At 38.5% G+C, this 19,577-nt stretch overlaps 1 protein-coding gene across 4 annotated transcripts in view; it reads left to right on the forward strand.

Annotated features, from left to right (window-relative positions):
* The window catches only part of HOMER1 (homer scaffold protein 1), a 608,509-nt gene that overhangs the window by 477,580 nt on the left and 111,352 nt on the right, over positions 1–19,577 (forward strand). The window contains exon 2 of one of the 4 annotated variants that reach the window (XM_049707768.1): positions 16,299–16,350. The exons of the other annotated variants lie outside the window; for them this stretch is intronic. The gene's annotated coding sequence lies outside the window, so the exon portion shown is untranslated. The remainder of the gene's footprint in view (positions 1–16,298; positions 16,351–19,577) is intronic. 4 annotated transcript variants of the gene reach the window in all.

Raw genomic sequence — 19,577 nt, forward strand, 5'->3', positions numbered from 1 at the left:
ATAGAATTGCTCTATTGGGGCATTTAAAACGAAAATCTGAAAGTCTTAGGAGGAGTCCACAGTGCCCTGCATTTAAAGATCAGAGCCTGAATAGGAAACAGCTTTTTGTTAAAGGAACTTGTTCACTTTCTCTGTTTTTTTTTTTTTTTGCTTTTATGATCAAGTCTTCAGTTTGTGTTAACAATGTCAGATGTATACCTTCTTTCAGATCCAAAGTCAACCAAGAGTGCCGTTTTCCTACCTTTTGTTAATTTTTCACACAGTAACTCGATAAAATGCTAGTGACTCTTACTAATTTAAGCCAGACTTCCATAATATATTAATGGAGTAATGATCTAGTTTCATTGACAGATTTTCAATGATTTTTTGTCAAAGAGGAACTTCTAGAATTTTCTCTCTCTCTCTTTTTCGTAGTTGAATAAACACATCTAAAGTGTAGTTAAGGGACAGAGATTGAAAGGACAGACACTGAAATTCGTTGTGACAGTTTAGGGGTGTGCACACCTAAACTTTCATTCTTAAAACGTTCAGAGGAAAGTTCTTACTAGTACTACCCTTTTTTGTTGGAATTAGAACTTGAAGTTCATAAACTTAAGTTTGAAGATGTAGAACGTACGTTGTAGGAGTCCATCAGGAATTGATGAGAAAGAGTGATACTTGTTTTTAAAACTTAAATGACAAAGTGATGAGAATATATATAACTTGCATGATTTGGGATACTGCTAACAGCAATTAAAATACCTCATTCTATTTCTAGTGCTGCTATTAGTAGCTTGGTGATCTGAGGCAAATTGCTTGACCTTTGTGGACTCTTGTTTTTTTAATCTGTAAAATGAAGGTCTTAGGTGAGTTTTAAAATTTTTTCCAGCCTGTAAAAGTGAATTATTTCTTTTTCTCCTGCAGTTTTCATAATTGCTGTTGGTTTCTTGAAGTAAATCTCTCAGATGGAGAGATTTTCTCTAAGCAGTTTTTAAGCATGTAAGCTTGGAAAATAATGGCATTTGAAAAATGTTTTGGATGAATTGTACCAATTTTAATGAGAGAAAATACTGACAAATACTACTATTCAAAATCTTTGAAATATGGCTTCCCTTGAGAGTCCGCAGCTCTTCTGTTTAAAATGTGTCAGAGAAGAAAAATCAAGTGGCAGTTTTTCATGTTGAAGGCTGCATTCTCTCTAAGCTGTGGAGTGGTAGCATCATGAAAGAAAATTCATGGTTTTCCACAACATTTAAGCTGCATGAATGTCCATGGTTTTACCAAGGGAAGCTTGAGATGAACTTAAGACGAAGGGGATTGGTCTTTAAAACATGAAAATAAGCCCCTGCACATAGCCCAGATTTTAGATACTTCAGTGTAATTAAATGTGTTTATAAACTAATTTATTAGTCCTTAATAAAGTCTTAAAGGTGGACTGGAGAGGCAAAGGAGTGAATGTTTATGGCATAATTTTTCTGCAAGTCTGCATTTGGGGCTGTGACTCTCAGTAATAGTGACTTGTTTCATCTAAGTTGTCAAGAGAAGGCATTTGTGGAAGTTTCCACACTTAGTAGGTGTTTGTACCTAATAAGTGTTTGTGGAATAAGCACAGCCTCCTGCACCTACTTAAAACAAAAGGGAACAGAGCTTTAAATGGCCTTTAAAGTTTTACCTAGGCAATCCTAAATTACCTTACTCTGACAGGTATCTGTATCTAAAATTTAATATTGTGGGTGGAGAGTTTCATGTTTTATGAATATATTTTTGACTAATGTTAGGTTATAATAAAAATTTATCTCTGCCTTAGTTTTGGATATAATTGCAAGTCTAGGGGCAAAATCAAAACAAAAGGAATGATTTTGAAAGAAAATGAGTGATTAGTTCAGGCCAAAAACAAATCTAAGGCTCCTGTGATGGTAGTTTATGAACTATGGTGGAAATGAAAAAGAACAGCTGAAACTGACAGTTGGCAGAATCTGTCAAAGTATCCTGGATGCTGCCTGAGCTGTTTTTAATTACAGTGAAGGTGGTTGAAGTATTGGTTTGTGAAATAGGTGTATCAGAACCCCTAAAAATGAGAGCAGGTATGTGAGGTAAAGTCTAGGGAAACTTCCGGGCCCCAGCGAGGAGCCCTTGTTAGGTATGACCCCCCAGCCCTCCAAGTAGTATCTCCTAAGGAGAGCAGTGAGTCAGGAGCTATTTTGGAATGATTAGAGTAGGCAACAGAAATCACATAACTTCAGTGAGGTATTTCATGCTACCTTTTTTTTTTTTTTCATGCTACCTTTTGTTTTACTTAGCTCATATTGGCAACTTAGTGATCTCAACAAGGGAATATTCCCTCCCCCCTCTTATTAAGAGTGAGTTATTTTTAAAATGTGACTTTCCCTGCAAATGAGGTTGATAACGCTCTTTGTGATTTATCTCACCTGCCCGTGGGCGCCTCTGGAAACCCTCTTCTCCGCCTTTCCTCAGATAACTTCCTGAAGCGTGGAAGTGAGTGCTGCCTCATTGCAACCTGAACCAAGTCGCTTCTTTGCTGGGAGAGGAAGCTGACACCTCTTTCTGCCCCATGCTACTGGGTGCTGCTCTCCGGGGACTTTAGCTAAAACGCAGAAATCTTGATCCAGCATGCACTGCAATCTGAATGGGCTTTGTTGCAAAGGCAACCACTTAATCACTTCTAACATCAGGAAAGTTAGATGGAAGTCTGTTCCTTTTACCAGGTTTGAACCCCTATCATGTGGCATGTACAGCAGCTCAGTACTGCTGATACAGAGACCAGTAACATGTGCTTCTTCCCTTAGGGAGTTTATAGCTTAGAAGTTGATCTAGGATAATTACCTGAATGGAATTCATGGCAGTTAAGCGACTGACAGAAGTGTCTTTATACTTAGTTGTAAACTCAGTTTAGTTTTAAGTGATTAAATGTCTCAGATGAAAAGGTGGTTAAAATCTCAGAAGGTTCAACATCACTACTGCAGTGTGTTTGTTTGTTTTTCCAGACCTGTGGTGTTTAGTTGAAATATTTATTTTTAGTTACTCCATTGCTTTGTTTTGTTATTTTAAGATTAATCCAACTCACTGGATAGAAGAGTAGGGAGAATGAGTTCCAAATATTTAAGTGTTTCCTGATATAATTTTTAAATGACTGAATATAAGGCATTTTAAGTAGCTTTATTTCTCAGTTAGGATCTGTTTAGTTGAGTGAAATGTGCAGTTTCTTGTTTGTGTTGCATATTTGTAATGACCCATGGCTTATAAAGTGACCCTATAGCTTACGAGATTCATTATGTTTGTGGAATGATTGAGATCTTCCTAGAAATCAAAAAGACTTCTCTGTTAAGGTTTGAAAAGTTGAGTGCTTTTTGAGACAATATAATGTTTCATCCTCATTAAGTATCTTCATTTCGAAAGAATCTCCATGTGATAAGCAGCATTTATATACATTACAGGAATTGAGATAAAATTTTCCAATCTTATTGAATGGGCATTGCAAGAGTAAGTAAAACTTTTTAAAGGCTAATCATTCAGTGGTCTTTAACATGTGTAATCATATAGAACTGAATCTTTTAGGTTAAAAAGTCTTAATTTTCACAACATATCTCTGTATACTATAAAATTAGGACGTCCATTATCACACTGTTAAAAGAGACAGATTTATCAGTGAACTTGTGCTCTTAATTGCGGTTTGATTTTCCTTTCTTCATCCATCATAAGTCTAACACATTGGTTATTTCTGTGCTCCCTAATAAAATATCTGATTTGAAAAAAAGATGAAATTGATGAGAATCAGTGCTGCTTGTTTTAAGCAACATTTTTTAGGGAAGCAGTTGAAATTAATCACATGTATATGTTACCTTTTTTTGTGCTTTGTCATTACCCTCCACTTGTATTTTATTTATTTCTCATCTTGTTTTTAAAAATCTCACTTCTCTGGTAGGTATAATTTAGAATTACTTTTACAGGTACAAAACTAAATTACTTGGTTTTTTTTGGCTGCGTTGGGTCTTTGTTGCTGCTTGCCGGCTTTCTCGGCGAGCAGGGGCTACTCTTCACTGCAGTGTGTGGGCTTCTCATCGCGGTGGCTTCTCTTGTCACAGAGCACGGGCTCCAGGCGTGCGAGCCTCAGCAGTTGCGTCTCATGGGCTCAGTAGTTGTGGTGCACGGGCTTAGTTGCTCCGTGGCACGTGTGATCTTCCTGGACCAGGGATCGACCCCGTGTCCTGGCAGGCAGATTCCCAACCACTGAGCCACCAGGGAAGTCCCTAAATTACTTTTTAGTGACCTTGCAAAAGAAAAGAAACAAACTATTCTTTCTCATGAGGTTTCTCCCCCCCACACACACTCAATGATTAATTGTGAACCCAGTATGGCTCTTGTGTAGCTAAAAGAATTTTAAATATGTAAAACAAACATTTGACTTAGTTAAGATCTGAATTTCATTTACACATAATTATCTTTTTTAAGATAGGCTACTGGAAGAAGGCAAAGCATCATTGTTTTCTTTTTTGTTTCAGAAAATAAAATTATAAAATCCGAAAAATTAGCAGTCTAGCCAATACTTTCTCTTCATAGTACAGTTTACCTTTGCACTTTCTCTAGCTTTTGAAAAATCACTTTAATCTTTTTTTTTCACTTTAATCTTTTAACACCTAATATTAGCTTTTTAAAAATTGCTTTGCTTTATGGACATTTTCTTTTAATGTTCTTCCCTAAAACATGAAGCATTTCCGTGTTATCTTTGAAAAGAGTCGGCACCAGTTCCTTAAGGCAGAGCAGTTTTAAGAATTGTGGACTTTTTGTGAAATTACCAAACAAGAGTTAGACAGAAATTAAACACAAACAAAAAAGTGTACTGAGGGATCACAGATACCAAACAGCTTTTATTCCTTTATTAGGTTGTTTTAAGTCATGTTTATGATGTCATGGGCACATCTGGATCCATGTGTCCACATGCCTCAGAGTCCAGAAGGCTGTGGAAGAGAGTGTTCTTGACCCCTGCCCCACCTATAGAAGGGCTTGCTCCTCATTTGTCCCTGTCTTTAGTAGGAGGGCGGAGATAGATAACCACAGCTCTGGTATCTCTCTGAGTACCGTACAGTGTGTTTCCTAACCACCTAGGTCGTAGCAGAGCACACACGTGCAGTGTAAGTTGAAAGAATCTGGGGAATTAGACCCCACTCTTAGTGTACAGAAAATGCCGATTCCTAGCAGTTGGGTATAAGTTGGATGTACCAATTATTTTTCTGATAAACTTTCTTGGTAAATTGTTGGATCCTTTAACCTTTACATTTAAGCATGCCTCAATCTTACTTAAGTAGTGTTGCCTTCCTTCTGTTTCATTTAAGAAGTTTAAGACGGTTATTTTGAATAAGGCTTTTCTGTGAGTTGGAATTTGCCCTACTTACTTTCAGTTTCCCCCATTAGGCTCTTAGTAATGGTCGCTATGAAATTATCTTAAGTGGATTTGACTATCAAAGAGCTCAAAGTACTCATACTAGAAAATTTCTGTCCGTGTTCCTTTGTGGAAGGTAAGTCTGTACATGACTAAACTTAGGTAGGACAATTATTTTGAACCAACTGTAATACTTGAGTGTGCTTAGCTTATCCTTTTACGTTTCTGTGCTTTCTTTTTGCTTATCTTGTAAAACTGCTGTTTTCTGTCCTCTGTAGTTATGAATCTCTGTCATATGACTTTTAACATTAAAATTCATGTGCTTTGCTTAATCACCCTGCCAGCTCCCAAGATGTTTACAGAATGAGGATTCCACCTACTCTTGTGTACTCAGTTTTGCCAGGGATCTGTATACATTCAGCTGAATGGGAAGACTCACAAATCACCCTTCAACTCATCTTCCTTGAGGTTCTGTTGATTAAAAAAAAAAGTTCTGGATCTTGCAGGCTGCCTTTTTTCCCTACTCAACTGAAAATATATAGGATTTTAGTTGTCTATTTTTATTGTTGCTTTCATTTACTATTTTTTAATGCTAAATTGATATTTATTGCTATGCCTATGTTAATGTGAGGGTAATAAGACATTAATGGAAATATTGCTACTTAGTTTTACTTGGTAGCATATTAGTATATTTGGAGTAATTAGTATATGATCTGTGGTAAACTGTAGGTTAGTCATACGGTACAAAGCTAGCCTGAAAAATAATTTCAAAGATGGTGCAGTGGTCGATTAGAAACCAGGATGCAAAGCTGTATATTCTCAACTATATAAAATACATCCGTACATGCATAAAAAGATTTGAAGGAAATTCATTAAAGTGCTACCATGTTTATTTCTGGGACATACAATTGTGAAATTTTGTTGAGTCTTTCTGAATCTTTAAGTTTCTCTGTGATTAATATATTAAGTTTTAGAACTTCTCTTGGGTTTAAAGAGTGAAGGTCTTAAAAAATACTAATATCTACAGTACAGAGTTATCAGGATCAGTCACTGTTCCTACATATACATAGATACTTATGTGTTTGTATCAATTTTAGCTTGTTTATCTCAAATTTTATTTTTCTTTTCAAAATTGGCTAAAGTAATTACACCAATGATAGCAAAAATGGTTTCTTGTTTAAGTGTAAGGAGTAGTTCAGAATGTTAGTACTAATCCCCACTTTTTTTGGAGCCAGAGCTCAAAAGGAAAATGTGACTAGGGAGGTCATGCAGGGGCAGAACATGTGCTAGATCTCCAGCTCCTTGGGGTTCCTACCATTAGCTCAGGGGATCCTAAATGGATGCTCACATATACAGAGACTGATTTATAGGGGGTTTCTAACCCCTCATCGTTTAAAATAAAATTCTAATTTAATGTAAGCTTAGTGTCTTGATAGTGAGTTTTAACTAAATGGTGTTGTCTTCCTTTTAGATGGTACTGAAAGAAAGTGCATTCTAATTTTAGCGTAATCAGTGTCTGCTCAGTGCATTATATTTTAAATACATTGAAGTCTTTCTCATAAATGAATTGAAATGTTATTACATATGTTTTGTATAGTTTCCAAAGTTGATTCTACAGTGTAAATTCCATCAGTCAAAGCCCTGTTAACTGCTCTTGTAGTTAATGGACACATGAGCCTCAAGAATGTGTGAGGAAGCAGGGTCTACTTCTCTGAAGACTTCAGACCAGAAAAAGAATGCTTAAGATGTTATCTTGAAACACTTTTCCTAGAGCTTAATGTTGGACCATGAGACCCACAAGTGGAAGGATCACTTGTGGCCTACAGTACAATTTCTGAATCATCATGCAACAGCTGTAAGTTGTTTGATTCCCTAGAATTCGTAAGAGACAGCTGGGCCTTATTGTATCCAGATTTAAAATTGTTATTCTTTCTGAATCTTTTCCCCCAGAGGTCCCAAACTCTAATGCTATCATTGGCTAGGCAGAAAAATGTGTGAATATATAAGGCAGAAGGCAGTAAGGATTGGTGGGGACCGTGGGAAAGTGAAGAGAGCATGTCCTGCCTGAAGGCATTTGTAGCCAGTGTTCTAAAAACCCTCTGGTGAAAGAAATACACCTGAAGCCTAGTCTCTTACTTATTTGGCACTTTTTGAGCTCCTACCATGTGTTAGTGACTGTGATACTTTGATCTAGGTTGGATACAGTAGGTTTGGAAATGCTTTAACTCTTGACTCAAGAAGGAAGACCAGAGCATAGCAGGGTAGCGGCAGAAATTCACACTAGATTAGTGGTTCTCAAATTTGAATTTGCATCAGAATCACCTAGAGGGCTTGTTAAAAACACAGATTGCTGGACTTCAACCCACGTTTTTGATTCAGTAGGTCTGGGAGTGAGGCCCACGAATTTGCTGTTCCAATGACTTCTCAGGTGATGTTGATGTTGGTCCAAGGACCTTACTTAGAGTCACGGCGTTTGAAAAACGAAGCTTACGTATGAGAAACTTCTGTCCATTCAGAAGCCTCGATGATTCTTGAAGCTTTCTTTTCTCTGCTTGCAAATTGAAAAACGTTATAAATTTGAACTAAAGGGGGAAACCTTGATTGAACCTTTTATCTACTGTTTATAAGCTAAAAGATCCAGGACAACTTGAAACTGATCTCTATCTCTTTAAACCTGATTACCTCCAGCAGTACTTACCAGTTAATGCCACTTGCTTCAGAGTGACTTCTGCTTTCTGGCATTTCGGAATGTATTATTTCTAAACTACCTGACACTGCTTTGACTTCTGAAGGTTTTTTTGTGATTTTTTTAAAATTTATTTTTATTTTTGGCTGCGTTGGGTCTTCGTTGCTGCATGCGGGCTTTCTCTAGTTGCGGCAAGCGGGAGCTACTCTTCACTGCAGTGCGCAGGCTTCTTCTGTCGCGGAGCACGGGCTCTAGGCGCGCGGGCTCAGTAGTTGTGGCTCACAGGTTCTGGAGCGCGGGCTCAGTAGTTGTGGCGCACAGGCTTAGTTGCTCCGCGGCATGTGGGATCTTCCTGGACCAAGGCTCGAACCCGTGTCCCCTGCACTAGCAGGCGGATTCTTAACCACTCTGCCACCAGGGAAGTCTGACTCCTGAAGTTTTTATGCTTCTGGAGGAAGTATGATTTCCTTCTAAGTTGTTTATCCTGTTTAGCTATCCTTAAGTTTGTCCACATGCTATCGTATTAGTTTTCTGTTGCTGTGTGACAAATCACCATAATTTTAGTGGCTTTAAAACAACACCCATTTATCTCAGTTTCTGTGAGTCAGGAATCCAGACACCTTAACGGGGTCTTCTGCTCAGGGTCTCACAAGGCAGGAGCAGTCAAGGTGGCAGCTCGAACTAGAGTCTTATCTGTGGATCAGCATCTCCTTCAAAGCTCATGTGGTTGTTGGCTGAATTCATTTCCTTGCAGCTATAGAACTCAAAGTGGCTGTGACTTCAAGGCAGCCAGGAGGAGCCCCTCTCTGGTGCTTCATCTTGTTCTAAAGGACTCGCCTAAATAAGTCAGGGCCACCCAGGGTACCCTCCCTTTTGATTAGTTGAAAGTCAACTGATTAGTGACCTAATTACCTGTGTGACATCCCATCATATTCAAGCCTTCTACCCATACTGAAGGTGAGAGTTTTATGCAGAAAATGCCCACCAGGGGGCAGTAATCTAGGGGCCATCTTAGAATTCTGCCTGCTGCACCACATCAAATACCTATGGATATTTTCCAAATGCTCAAGTATCAGTATGTCCATTCCATTTATTTTTGTTTTTTTTTTAACTTTTAAAAATCTGTAGTCCTCTGCATTCCTGCTCCACTATGGACTGGTTACTCTTTAGTTGGATTATGTAGTCTCATACTAGACTTTCCCTTAATTTTTTTGGGGGGTGGGTGGTGAGGCATCATATCTCCTGTTTCCTGGACACTGTTTTCTTCATTTATCCTTTTGTTTTAGTGAATCTCCTTTTCCTGTAGTTACCTGAAAATGACTAGGTAGGAGATAACTTTTTTGAGACATATGTGAAAGTGCCCTCCCCCTCAACTGAGGCTAGATCTCTAGACAGGAAGTAATTTTCTCTTATTACTGTGAAGGCACTGATCTGTCGTCTTCTAGTTTCCAGTGTTCCTGTTGAAGCCTGCTTGTTTCTGATGCCTGTTCCTTCATGTGTTACTCTTAACCCACTTTGGAATGTTTTAGGATTTTTTTTTTTTCTCTGCTGTTCAAAAATTTCACAATGATGTGGTGTGGCACTTTTTGTTTGTATGTTTTTTTTGTTTTTTTTTAATTGTTCTTTTGGTCACTGCTGGACCATATCAGCCGTCAACTTCCCTAAGTTTGGGAGATTTTCTTCTATTTTTAAAAAATATCATTTCATACATTTTTTTCTCTTTCTGACCTATTAGTTGGATGGTAACCTTTTTGTCTTATCTACCAGTTTTTTTCTTTTTATTCTGCCTTCTAAGGAAATTTCCTTGACTTCATCTTCTAATACTTTTATTGGATTTTTAATTTTCACATAATTTTAAATTTCCAGGTCTTCTTTCTCAATATGTCATCGATTTGAGGACACTTACAGTGTTTTGAAGTTTTGTTTTCTGTTCCCTAAATTTTCTTTTGTGTTCCTTTTTTGTTTAGTTTCTTCTTTCATGATGGAAACTTTCCTGGAATATCTGGTAATCCTGAGCTGTGTGTAAGAGTAAGATACTAAAAAGCCGGTTAGAAGCTCTCTGTGACCCAGTGAGTCCTGTCACCGGTGGGCTTCGTGTTAGGCATTTAGGTGGTGAACAGGCCATTTTCTTGGGTGATTTCCAGGTATCAGTAAGTAGAGATCTGTTCTCTGAGATTGTAGGTCTTTTCTTTGAGACTGTTCACTCTAGAGAACAATCTTCCAATGTATATACCTCTTGGCATTCTGAGAGCAAGGTATATACCATTATATACCCAGGAGGCATATTACCTGCTGTAAACTGAAAAACATGAAGGGGAGGGTTTGCAGCCTTTCTCTTAATGCTTCATCCTTGTTTTCTGCTATTGGTAAAGGTAGTTGCTTGACTATGGAGGGTGGGAAGGGGGGAAGGGAGCTCTCATTGTTCTGTTACTTAAACTTTGGATCAGCTCCCCAGTATCAGCCCCATACCTCACACCCTCTCCTGCAATTCCTTTGCCTCTGAATTCTGGCCAGCAAGTTGTTCACTTTTTAGTTCCCTTTTTTGCAGGCACTATACAGTTTCCTTGGCTCTGCCAAGTCACGTACTATTCCTTCTTCCAAATTACTTCTTTCAAAACTGTATTAAAATTACACAGTGGAGTCACTTCTGTTCTTTGGTTTTATGGGTTTATACCTTCTTTTTCCCTTCACTTTCATTTTAGTGTAGTTTCAGAAACGGAAGATATATGTGTGCAATTAATTTGCCATGTTTGACCCGAATCACTGAGCCTTAGCTTTTGAATTTATATAAGGCATCTTTCAGATGACACTGTTAACACTGTTGATGGTTAATTGATTAGCATTTGGTGGATGATGAAGTGTTGACTTTCTAAAAATCTCTCTGACTTGACCGGAAAACTCAGTGCATGATGTAACCACATCTTAAAATTTAAAAGTTAAAGTTGATCATCAGCCCAAACCTCAGCAAAGCAGAGCACTTACTCTCTCAACTGTGTCAGGTAGCTAAGGTGTTGCTACAGTTTGTTCCTTAGCACTGTGCCTCTTGAGCATTTGTATAACAAACATTAAGCACTTTATTTGTGTTATGAGTCACGCTAGGCGCTGGCAATACAAAGATGAGTAGACAGTCATGTAAACAAGAAATTACATTACTGTGACTTAAGTGCTGTAACAGAGATGTATGTTGTATTTGCCAGCACAGAGAAGGAAGTGCCCTCCTCTACCTGGGAAGGTCAGAGAAAGCTTCACATAGCCAGTTATGTTTGTTTGGAGCATTAAAGAACAAACAAGAGTTGATGAGGGCTGGGGGGTAGGGGCAGTGAGGAGAGGGAAAATGTGTGAGGAGGTTGTTAGGGTATTTTGGGCAGGGGAGTGGCAAAGGTACAGCTTCAAAGGTGGCATATGCTAGTTAGAAAGTTTAAGGTAGTTTGGCATAACTCAGATATAATATAAAAGTAGATTTGGCTAGAAAGTTAGTCCAGGGACAGATGATGGCTGTGTCATGTCAGAGGATTGTACTTTCTGTAGATCAGTGGTCTCCACATGTTTTTGTGGCACCCATATCAATGAAAGATGTTGGGCATATTCCTTCATATGTGTATATTTATAAGTTGCATGTCCTACTGTGTGTGTGTAAACACACATACATATATATTATAAAACATAAAAATAGAAATGAAAGAAGAGAAAATAATTTATTCCTGTACCCCACTTTAGAGGCCATTGCTTTACATAGTGGTGAGCAAAGGAACAATTTTAAGCTGGTAGAGTTAATACCATGCTTGTGTTTTAGATTAACTACTCAGGTTACAATATGGGATGAAGTTTTAGACTTGGAGGAGGGGTGTGTGTATATGAGAGAGAAATGAGTGGGGGTCTTGGAGATCCTCAAGTTTAATTGTGTAATAGGTTAATGGCAGCAGCTTAGTCAAGAATAATGGCTTGAATTAAGGTAGAGTAGAACATGGGCTGAAGTCAAAAAGAGATTTAAGTAGTACTATCTATAGGCGTTGACAATGAACCCTGTTGATATAGAGGGGTAAGGAGATTGGCGTGGTCAGCCATTAGCTGAGATAGGGAACAAGGAGAAAAGCAAGTTTGCAGTGAGGTGAGATGACAAATTGAGTAAAAATTGATGTATTTATGGCCAACTACGTGGGAATGTCTTATAGTTGGGTATCCAGGTCTGGTATTCAGGAAAAGAGAACTAGGCTGATGATAGAGTTTTGGGAATCATTAGAATATATAAGTAGTGGTTGAAACTTTGAATGTGGATGAGCTCATTCAGGATATTTATAGAAAAGGGCAGATCAGGCCTCTCTGGGGGAATAGTCATTTAAGGGGCAGCAAAGAAGCTGAGAGAGCTCTCAGGCTAGCACAGTGAGCGAACAGTGTCAAAAAGCCAAGAAAGGGAGTTTCCAGAATTGAGTAGCCAGGATCAAATGTAGCAAAAACATCAAATGAGGCAAAAAGTATCTATTAGGTTGGGTAAGTAGTGGTCCTTTAACGACCTTACCTTGAGAAGTTTGAGCAGCCTGGGATGAATCCAAATTGCCACCAGGTGATGGTGCTAATGAAGGATGAGGAAGCAGGGACCATAAGTGTAGGCTTCTCCTTTAAGACTAAGCTTCTCTGAAATAGAGTGTAGCTTCAGCAAGCTCTAGAGTTCAAGAAATTTTTGTGGTTTTGTTTTCAAAATGGGACTAAGCATTCATTTTAGGCCCTGAGAAAGGAGTCCATAGCTAGGGGTATTTAAAAATTAGAGTACAGAGGGATAATTACTGAGAAAGGAGATGGGAGAGAGTGCAATCTGGAGCACAGGAGAAATAGTTAACCTTAAATAAGAGGCATATCTTCCTTGTAGACTGGAGCGATGTATGTATGGAAGGATATGATTGGGTTAAGTTTGTAGGTTAAAGGGCAGGAGACTGGGAGGGAGTTCCTTAGCTGGGGGACTCCATTTCCTCAATTCATTCCCTGATTCATGTAATAAACAAATATTCTAAATGCCTGCTATGTGTCAGGCACTATTCTAAGTATATGAGCTACATCTGTGAACAAAGAGCCTTGCCTTCATGGGCATGTATTCTAGAAAATGATGAAAGACAAGGCCATCTTCTGAGAGTGTAGAGCAGCGGTCCCCAACCTTTGTGGCACGGGGGACCGGTTTTGTGGAAGACAGTTTTTCCATGGGGTTGGGGGAGCAATATGGTTCGGGGGCTTCCCTGGTGGCGCAGTGGTTGAGAGTCCGCCTGCCGATACAGGGGACACGGGTTCGTGCCCCGGTCCAGGAAGATCCCACATGCCGCGGAGCGGCTGGGCCCGTGAGCCATGGCCGCTGAGCCTGCGCATCCGGAGCCTGTGCTCCGCAACGCGAGAGGCCACAACAGTGAGAGGCCCGCGTACCGCAAAAAAAAAAAAAAAAAAAAAAAAAAAAAAAAAAAATATGGTTCGGGCAGTAATGCGAGCGCTGGGGAACGATGGGGCGCAACAGATGAAGCTTCGCTCACTCATCCACCACTCACCTCCTGCTGTGCGGCCCGGTTCCTAACAGGCCGCGGACCGGTACCATTCCGCGGCCCGGGGGTTGCGGACCCCTGGTGTAGAGGATGAAGGTTGGTCAGAGCCTTGGGAAGAGAGGTGAAGAATGGGAGAGATTACTGACCATGAACAGTGAGGAGCTTGGAGGGCCCACCTGAGGTTAAAGCACAGGTTTTGGTGCTCCTGTTGTGGAAACAGTCTAAATCCAGGTTGCTCCTGTACCTGAGGAGAAGAGAACTGTGTCTTAGAAGGGCTTTCCTGGCCTCCATTCTGCTAAAAATGAAGCACGAAAGAGGTATGTCCAATTTTGGTAGTGTTCTATTTAGAGTTATTTACATATGCCACTTTTCCCCACCCCAGTCCCCTTTTCCTTCTGTAGAGAACATTCTTATCTTAGGAAACCAACCTAGTAAGTATTAAGTTTGCCAGAATGGCACCAGTTTCTTAACATTTAAAGCCTTTTCTGCGGGAAGCATCCTGGAACCTAGTCCTGTGGCATGTCCTGGAGCTCTCCTGAGTTTTGGGGCTCCATTTAATATTTATCTCCCCATCCCTCACTTGTGCCCTGTACACATGCCAAACACAACACACATGCACTCATGGGGAACCAGAGTGTAGAGGGGTCCTTTACTGAATTTTTTCTTCTGTTATACTGGGGAAAGTCACAGAGGTTAATTGATTGGCGTAAGCACTCGAACATTGCTCTGATGCCTATCGAGAACTCAGTATAGTATTACTATTTTGGAAGCAGTTTTGCAACTTTAACTTACCCTGTCTTTCTTACTCTTGATAAATGTAAATATTCTTAGTCTTCTTGGATGGGTGGGCTTTGTTTTCTTTCTAGTCATTCAAAATACCTGTACTCCTTGGCTAATTCTAGTTTCACTATCATGACAGCTTGGATAGCATTTTATTTTTTATGGGGACTTTCATGGTGGGGGAATATGTCTTAACTAGCAAATTGAACAGCATTTTTCTTTTTTGTAGTAGTTAGAATCAGTTAAGAAACAGACTTTGAAGTGAAATAAATTTTACTTCAGCTTTTGTTCTATAAAGTTTAATTTCACCATCAAGCTCTAAATTAATGGGACTGGCACCATTTTTTAAAGTTTTTTTTTTTTTTAATTTAACCTCGAGAGATGGATTTAGGCTGCAGAAGCTCTAGCTGTGATATAGAACAGCATAGCATAATACAGGCAGAGCAATTTAGAAATCAAATGAGGTCTTTTGAACCAGCCAGTGGCTGCATTTAAATTATTGATCCTCTTAGCTCTGTGATCTTGGGCAGGTTACTTAAGTTTTGTATGTCTCAGTTGCCTCATCTGTAAAATGGGGATAGAATTATGAGGGTTAAAGGATCAGATATAAACAAGTTGTTAAAACATTGTGGCAATAGGAACTACTTAATAAATCACAGTTATTATAACTATAGTTTTTATACAGTTAAATTTCTGGTATTAAAACTAAGTTTTGTGTTTTTCTGACTTCTAAATAAAGAACATGAAAAAAATTTTTTAACTTCTAGTATTACTGAAAGCCAAAGATAAGATTTTAGACTTTATCGCCTTCTAATAAAATACCCATTAATAAACCCCTTCCTCCTGTATTTTATATCCAAAGAACTTAAGCTGTTTAATGTTCTAATTTCATTGATTATCTTGGAATATCCTGATTTGGGGGGCCTTGATGGAACCGTGAAAATATTAATTCTCAGTAAGGAAGTTGAGGTTTAAATATTATATGTGATAGGAATAATCACCTATTCTACTGTAATTAATTTTATAAGATGCACATACAACTGTTTTTATGAAAACTCTTTTGTATAGTTAAGCCATCTTGTTGGTCATCTTAATAGGTCTACAGAAGATTATTTAAATATCTGATTAGGTCTTTCTTATTAGACATGTTCACCAATTACAAGAATCTTTAAAGTCAGATATTATTAAATTACTCAGATTAGAGTTTAATATAGGAAAAGGTAAGTAAAAAAACAAAAGAATAAAATATACTCATACTTATTACTTAAAAATATGTTTCTAAATTCTTATGATAGCATTAGTTTAGACCATAAGTGTCATGAGGGCAGAAACTGCCTTGTCTATTAATTCAAGTAACAGATGTTTATTGAGCGTCCACCGTGCACCCAGCACTTTTTCAGGTGCTGGGAATATTGCAGGGAACATAATAGACAAAAATTCCAGTCCTCATGAGATCACATTTTAATGTAAATTGTATCTGCACTGCTTGGCACATGACAGGTGTTCAAGAATATGTTCCTCTACACCCTTTAGCTGCCCCAGAGGCTGAGTATAAAGGTGCAAATAAGTCTCCTTCCCTAGCCAGTTACTGTTAGGGGCTACAAGTCAAGTTATGCTAGGGGGCTTCATATGTCCCCTCCATGGGTCTGTCTGCAGAGGTCATGGGACCCTGGAGGATTTTAAGCAGCAGAGTGAAATTTCAGTTCACGTCAAAGTGTTGCATTTATGCAGTTGAAATACTTGTTTGACCCCAGAGGGCCTGTTTTTCCTCTTTTAGTAACTGAATGTTGGGTCTAACTTGAATATAAGTTAAAAATTAGAGTAGTATATTAACTTTTTCAAGTAGAGTTTTCATGTAGGTGGAGGAAAGAACCTTAGAGATATTCTGCCTGTTTGTTTTTTTTTTAATTAATGTTTTGTTTCCCTTTGTTTTCAGATGCAGAAATAACCTTGTAAGTCGGTACCTGTGTTGTTTTTAAGTGAAGCAGGTGAGGGCTTTGCCCAGAGTCCCAATGTTAGATGGTGGTAGAGCCTAGCCTTCTATTGCTTGGCCTTGTGTTCTTTCTGAGTGGTGTACATACACCACTCAGTACACCATCCATTAGTACAAGCCAACCTAAAAATCGGTTGTTTAACAAGTTTATACATTTCTTGTATTTTGAAATCTTGAAATCTCTCCCTTTTCTGAATCCTCTTAGCACTTTATATTACCTCTCCTGTGGCATTTATCACTTTGTACTCTTACATAATTATCTTCTATTAGAAAAAAATGTTTTCTAGTTGAAACCTCTCTGAGAATAGGATGTATATGTGGTTCCTCTTTGTATATTCCCCGTAGCTCTTAACCGAATGCCTGGCATTCACTAGGTACTCAAATTATTAAACCTGTACTCACAGAGATTATATTTTGGGTCTGGTAACCATGAAAACCCACAAGAATCTATTTAGCCTACAACAATTTAAGAAGTTCTTTGGTTTAGCCTCAAATCTAGGTTTGAATTCTGGCTTCATCCTCAACTTGGCTTTGTGATCTTCAATAGCTCACTTACATCCTTTTCTTCATCTGTAAAATGGAAATAGTATGTGCTCCATCCAGATTGAAGATTTAGGTAGTAAAATGTATCCAAAGGATCTAGTGCTTGATGTACTTAATAGCCACTCAATAAATGGTAACTATTCCATTTTGAAATTTATTTTCTATTTATTATAAATGTGCAGATTTTAGTAATAGCTCTATTACTATGTGCAGGATTTATAGTAACATAGAGGAAGTTCTGTGGTGAAAAGTTGACAATATTTTGGTGTGGTTATCAGATTGTAAAGTCTGGGGTGTTTGGCTTACTAGTTATTTATTTAGGATGTCTGATTTGGGGCTCTATGGACTGATTCACACTGCGAAAACTTAAAAGCGACTGATAAATAAACTAGAATGGCAATTTATTAATAAGTCATTAGAAATACATCCTCTCCCATGGAAAAAAATGCCACAGTGGAACCCTTGCAATCAGGAGGTTGCTTGACGAGTAAAGGTAATTGATTGGATGTTTAGTGCTACAGTAGTCTCATGAATCAATCTTCACCTGCCACTGGGATTGTTGGGACCCCCTCACCCCCAGAGAGTGCTAGGGGCACTGCCTAATCACCTCTCATGAATCGCCTGTTCTTACAAGTTATCTGCTTTTGTGTTGCATATTCTTGAAGGAAAAAGCAAAACACTTGGAGGTTTTATACTTAGTCATTAGCCTGTCGTTTCTGCCTGAGTTTACAGCCTCACTTTGGTTGGATTAGAGGAGCTTAGATAGACTCCTAAATTTTTAAAATTTAAATTTTGTATTAAGAAAAGTTTTAAGCATACGAAAACCTAAAGAGATTTGTATAATTAACCCCTATGCATCCATCATCCAGCTTCAACAGTTATTAACATATGGCACATATTGTTTCATCTATACTGCCTGTCCCTCTCCACATTATTTTAAAGCAAATTCTAGACATGATATAATTTTACCTGTAAATATTAAGTATGTATCACTAAGAAATAGGACTATTTAAAAAATATGTACAATACTATCATCATACCAAAAAATCCCACTAATAATTTCTTAACATCTGATCAGTGATCAGAGCTCCCCAATTACCTCATCAGTCTTTTTAAATCATTGAATTGTTCAAATCAGCTTCCAGACATGTTTCACACATTGCACTTGGTTGATACATTTCTTGGGTTCCTTTTAATCTATAACAGCATCCTCCCTTTCTTGCTGTTTATTTATCAAATTTGTCATCTAGAATTTTACATATTCTGGATTTGGCAGGCAGTATCCTCACGGTGTTGTTTAACTTGTTCCTCTGTTCTCCTGTCTTTGGTAAACTTGTGGCTAGGTCTAGGCTTGATTGGATTCAGGTTTGAATTTTTTCCCCTAAGAATATGTCATAGATGGTTGTGGTTTACTTCCTGTCTGTTGCATTATATCAGAAGGCACATAGCAGTGTCTTGGCAGTTCTCTTTTTGTATGTTAACGTTGATCATGGGGCTCGGTATTATCAACTTGATCCATCAATTATATTCTTTCAGTGAAACCATTATATTTTAGTTATTTCTAATTTTATTCTCAAGGAGTACCTTGCTGTCAAACATTATTGCCTTTCTTCTAATTTGTTCTTCACATGCAGCCAGAATGATCTTTTAAATATTAGTTAGATCATGTACTACCCTGCTTAAAACTGTTCAGTAGTATCCTATTACTCATAAACTAACACCTGAACTTCCACCCATTCTGTGAGGATCTGCATAACCTGGGCTTGATCTGCCTTTCTACACCTCATGTTATGCCATTCTGTTCTTTGAGCGGAAGTACGCCTTTATTCATAGCATAGGCTCTTGTAGTAGACTGCCTGAGTGTGTGATCTTGGGCAAGTCATTTTAACTGTTCTGTGCCCCGGTTTCCCCATATTTTAAAGTCAGCGTTTTAAGAGTATATGCAATAGGATTCTAATGATAAAGTAATACATATAAATCACTTAAAACAATGCCATACAAAATAATAAATACCAAATATTAACTGTTGGTTGTTGCTGATGCTGGTGTTATCTCTCTCTGTGTTGCAGCCACACTGTATTTTTCAGTTTCTGGAACTGCCAAGCTCTTGCCAGCCTCAAGATCTATCCACATTGTTCTGATTATCTCTTTCTACATGACAAACCACTCAGAATTCAGTGGCCTAAAACAACAGTATCATTTATCTAGCTCACCAATATGCAAGTTGGGTAGAGCTTGGTGAGGACAGCTCATATCTGCTCTGTGTGGCACTGTCTGGGGTGGCTCAACCGGGGGCTGCGAGATCTACTTTTAAATGGGTCATTCATATGGTTGGCAAGACAGTGTTGGCTCTTGACTGTGAACTCAGCCAGGGACCTTGGTTCTTCTCCGCAGTCTGTTTAGCTTTCCTTGCTGCATCGTGGTCAAGTTTGAAGAGTGAGTGCCCTACAAGAACCAGGCTGAAAGCTGGATGGCCTATTGCCACCTGGTCTCAGAAGTCATACTGCATCACTCTGGCCTCATTGTTTTGGTCTAGCAATCACAAAGGTCCGTTCATATTTAAGGGAAGAGGACATAAACTCCACCTCCTGATAGGCAGATGACATGGTTCTAGAAGAGGGACAGGAGTTATTGTTGCAGCCATCTTTGGAAAATGCATTTTGTCACACACATGCTATT

This window comes from Orcinus orca, chromosome 3 (assembly GCF_937001465.1).
Source record: "Orcinus orca chromosome 3, mOrcOrc1.1, whole genome shotgun sequence".
Taxonomy (NCBI): domain Eukaryota; kingdom Metazoa; phylum Chordata; class Mammalia; order Artiodactyla; family Delphinidae; genus Orcinus; species Orcinus orca.